This window comes from Trachypithecus francoisi, unplaced genomic scaffold (genome assembly GCF_009764315.1).
Source record: "Trachypithecus francoisi isolate TF-2019V2 unplaced genomic scaffold, Tfra_2.0 Contig01167, whole genome shotgun sequence".
Classification (NCBI taxonomy): domain Eukaryota; kingdom Metazoa; phylum Chordata; class Mammalia; order Primates; family Cercopithecidae; genus Trachypithecus; species Trachypithecus francoisi.
In genome coordinates, this window is record NW_022681198.1 from 1 (window position 1) to 4,635 (window position 4,635).

Below are 4,635 nucleotides of genomic sequence, written 5' to 3' on the forward strand. Positions count from 1 at the left end.
ACAGAGACCCTGTGGCCAGATGCAAACTAGCAGGAACAGTTGATCTTTGGCAGCAGGGATACCTTCGAGCTGAGCTGCCACTCACCCTGAGGTGGTCCCATGACACCCACTGTCTGGGTCAAGGTTGGGGCAGGGCTGGTGTCCTGAACTGCCCTGCGATGTGGATCGAAATAGCCTGGGGGGAGAGAGGGTTGCTATGACTCCCCATATCGTAGGGAGTGCCTCACCCCCTGCGATGTGGATCGTAAGAGCCAATTACTCCCCCCTGCAATGTGTGTCCATTATTAGCAGTCTCTTTTGTTCAGGATATTAGGAACAATTTCACAGGTTGCGTGTACACAGCCTGCGACAGGACAAAGAATACCATCCTCTGCACCTCCGGATATTAGGAACCATATCACACAATAGGTGTATACCTTTTGGGAGATTTGGGGTCATGTCCTCATGTGCCTGTAGTGTGTGCAGCAGCTAGTGAGTGGCAGGCTGAGCCAGGACACACCTAATCCAACCCATTCCAGGGTTCACTCTCACATGTCGACAAAAGGGGACCCCATTTTAGAGGCAATCGGCAAGGATGCCCATTTACCCCTGCCTCTCCGCCAGCCTTCCAGGCCTCATCCAGCCCAGCTTTCTCTCCCACTCCTCTGGGCCCCGGGTCCAGAGCCTCCTATACAAGGAGGAGGGTGTGGCCTTGGAAAGACAGCCGCCCTTGGGGAATTCCGAGGGGGCCTCCCTGTGGGAAGCTGGCCTGGGGTGACAGCACCGTCAGGATGAGGCCCAGAGGGCTGTGCACGAGAAGGAGGTGAAGGAGGCCTCTGCCTCTCGACCCCAACCATGGACTTTGGCCTCTCAGGTACTACTTGGCCCTTTCCTTCCTCCTGGACAGGCGGAGTGGGCGGCAGGCTTGACCAAGAGAGATAAAGGGCCACTTCTGGGAGGCCCGTCCCGTGGGTCCCAGGTGAGCCCCCGAGCGGTGGGCAGCGTCCCTCTGGGCCTGACACCTGGCACCTCTCTGTCTGGCTGGGACTTGGGAGACCACAGGGACCGCTTCTGACCACCAGGTGTTGCCAGCACTGGGCGGGAGCCTCCCGGGCAGCCCCAGGCCTGTGGTGAGGGATACGGGGCGGGGTCTTAGGGCTGCCCCAGCTCCTCTTGTTGTTCTAAGGCCCCCAAGATCTCAGTCCCTGGACTGGAGCGCCCTGGCCCCTCAGCCCATATGGAGCACTGACACGGTGCTGGTGCGATGCGGAGGAGGGGCGGGTGCCTGCTGGGCAGAGGGTGGAGACACCCCAGGTCTGAGTCTGCCAGTCCCAGTTCTCCACCCCTGCAGGGCTGGGGCCAGAGGGAGCACAGCACCTCCCCTCGAGACAGACCTGACCCAGCAAGGTCTCAGCCTGGCTGGCTGGGACCCCGCCCCACTGCACCTGCCGTGAGCTGGGGTTCCCCTGTCTGTGAACCCGATGGTAAGACACCAGTCCCACCCCACCCTTCCTGGGTGATGTGAAGATTCAAGGTGTCTCAGCACTCTAGGAAGGAGTTGCTCAGTGCAGGCTGGCACTCTGGGCAGGCTTCCTAGAGGAGGCACCGGGATTTGGGTTGGATCTTGCAACGTGGATTCAATGTGAGGATGATGCCGTCCTCCAAAATGTCCTTCTCCCGACCCTGTTTTCTTTGTTAAATGCAACTTGACACTTGACTGTCAAGACTCAGTTTGGTGTCACCTCCTCCAGGAGGGTCCCCCTGACTACAATCCCCCTTCTTTACCCAGAGGCTACCATTGCCCGCTCATGTGTCAGCCTCCCTGGTTGAGACTGAGTTCTTGAGGGTGGGGTCTGGCCAGCTTGGGAGCTGGGTTGTATCTGCGAACCTTGCCGGCTCCTCTAGCTGGGTGCAGAGCTCCAGGGAAGCCACTGGGCCATTCCTAAGGAAGGCTGGAACCCAGACCCCTGGGGTCTGTGGAGATCCCACTCCAAGGGGGCCGGGAACATCCAGAGCCCTGCCCCCCCACCAACCTTCAGCCCTGTCCCTCCCCACCCACCTTCAGGTCGTAGACGATGATGTCACCGAGCACCAGGTACACCTTCACGTAGTAGAGGGTCTCCTCGTCGAACTCCAGCGGCGAGTTGCAGAGCTACAGGGCCTTGAGGTAGAAGTGCTCCGCCAGCGTGCCATGGCCCAGCCGGTGGTGCAGGGCGGCCAGCCGGTAGTAGGCCACGTGCTCGTTCAACCAGTCCCCTGGGTGTAGTCCAAAGGGGCAGGTGTGAGGACGTGGCTCCCTGGGGCAGTCAGGCACAGGCCCCTCAGGAGCAGGTATACAGAGCCCGGGCAGCACCTGGCTTGCCTCCAGGCACCTGCGGTCACCTGGGCAGCTCTGGCCAGTCCCTTCCGGGTTCCCAGACTCACTTTCCCATCTGTAAAGCAGAACTAATAAGGCCTGCCACTGTCTACTGTGAGGCTTTGGCAAAGTCGGGCTTGGATGGCCCAGCTCTGTGCCTACACATAGCCACCTGCCTTTGCTCACTGGTTTTAATGAGAGTAGTCCAAAACCCATACAGTCCAGGTGCTCCCGGGCACCCCGGCTCCATGCAACCCACAGACGTGACATCCGACTCCTCCTGGGTGTGTCACGATCAGAGCCCCTTACCTTGGGGAGTCACTGCGTGCCTGAGCTTCAGGTCCCCCCACAGTTGCGCAAACCCAGCTAGGCTGTCTCTGATGTCCTCCCCTTTGCAGGGCGAGTGCCGTGGAGCCTGCATTCGATGCATTCCCACACAGCTGCACACCTACTCTGTACTTGGCCCCAGGGCCCCTGTCTCTGGAGGAGGACAGACGACCTGGCACAGCACCAGGGGATGCCCGGCCTTAAGGGGCAGGCTGCTGGAAGGGGAACTGGGATTTCATCAGCCAGCGAGTTGTGTGGTTGATGAGGGTGGAAAGGGCACAAGACAAAGGGAATGTGCCACTCGGCCTGGCACATACAGGGACCGAGATGCCTGGCATGTCTGGAAGGCAGAGGGCACACTGGGCGGCCCTTGTGATCAGCAGCGGGAAGAGACAGAGGAAGCAGAGCTCAGCCAGGCAGGGAGCTCTGCGCTACGTGAGAGACCTCGGGCTGTGCCCCACGGCCAGACAGGGAAGCCAGCTGGGCAGATCTGCCTGCCTGGACAGGAGACCAGGAAAATCCAGCAGCTGTTTCAGCTCCTGCCCTGCAGACATGGAGGCATAGCTCTGGCAAAGTGTGCGTCCTGGCAGGGTGGGCGCTCAGGGGACTTACCCAGAGTGACACTGACAGCTAGGGCCATATGGGCAAATTCCAAGCCCTCCTGGGGCTCCTCCAGCATGGCCAGCAGTGCCACCGGCTTGCTGTACAGCTACGGTTCACCTTGTAGTTGCCCGTAGTCACTGCCAGGGGCAGGACCCGGTCCTACCACACAGGCACGTGGGGTCAGGCTTCCCACAGCATCCACCTTGCCCAGCGCCGTCCTCAGAGCTCAAACATGTGCTTGAAGCTTCCCACGCCCCAGTTACCCGTGCACCTCCACAGAGCTCTGTGCTCTGGGATAACGCACGGTTCAGACACCCAAGTTGGGGGCTGAGGAGTCATCTGAGGCCCATCCAGCGACACCTGGCAGCCTCAGACCAGCCTCTCCCACCAGGGCACCGGGGGTCTGACTGGGGGGAGCCAGCACTCTTCTCTGCTCTAAAAACACATTTTTCTGTGCCCAGAACTGAGCCACACCTTGAGCTCAGGGGAAGGGAGAAGCCATCCCCATTTCGGGGTGCATGCAGGTCTGGGCCCTGGCCCTGGGTCTCCCACTGACATGCTGTGTGTCCTTGACATGTCCCTGTGCCTCTCAGAGCCTCAGCTTCCTCATCTGGAAGATGGGGACAGGACTTCCTGCTCATGATTGCTTGAGATCATCAGGTGCAAAGGGTAGAGCCACTGTCATGTCCAGACCCGAGCGTTTGTCCCGGGCAGGGGCATGGTCAATATCATTCCCGGTGAGATCACTAGGCAAGGGTAGGGCCATAGTCATGTCCAGGCCCCAAGCGTTTGTCCCGGGCAGGGGCACTGTCAGTATCATTCCCGGTGAGACCACTGGGAAACTAAGCATGTGCATGGGTGTCCCTGCCACACCTGTGCCTCAGCCCTCCAGGTGGCCCCCCTGAGGCCCACCCACATCAGCCCACAGGCCAGCTCACCTGGTAGAAGGACACGGCTTTCTCCCGCTCCCAGGCCCCATTGAAGAGATGTCTCCAGCTGCCTCAAACAGCTCCAGCCCCAGGTTGCGGTCGCCTGTGTACAGGACCACATTCTGTGCCACTTGAAAGGAGGCAGAAGTTCCCTCAACACCCACACCTGGGAGGTGGCCACACCCACCTCCGCCAGCTTCCTTCCTCTCACACACTGCAGGTACACCTGAGAATTTTTCAGACCTGTGCATTAGGGCTGCCCCACCACTGGCATGAGGACAATGAACTGATGCACCTGAGTGCCAGGAGGTGACTGAGCAGCTGCAGCCCAGGAGCCCGACACCTGTGAATCCTACCACCAGGGATAGCCCTAGCCCACTCCCCCCGCAGCACTCAAACAATCTCCGTGGCCCCCAGATTGCTGGCAGCCCATCACCTGGT

The 4,635-nt window shown here is 60.2% G+C and overlaps 1 long non-coding RNA gene across 1 annotated transcript; it reads right to left on the bottom strand.

Annotated features, from left to right (window-relative positions):
• Positions 1-38: 38 nt before the first annotated feature.
• Positions 39-2,762, bottom strand: LOC117091243. The gene is made up of 3 exons (XR_004440355.1): positions 2,645-2,762; positions 2,039-2,235; positions 39-175 (listed from the first exon to the last, which is right to left on the bottom strand). It is a non-coding gene; the product is annotated as an uncharacterized LOC117091243 (long non-coding RNA).
• Between the last annotated feature and the right edge of the window lie 1,873 nt (positions 2,763-4,635).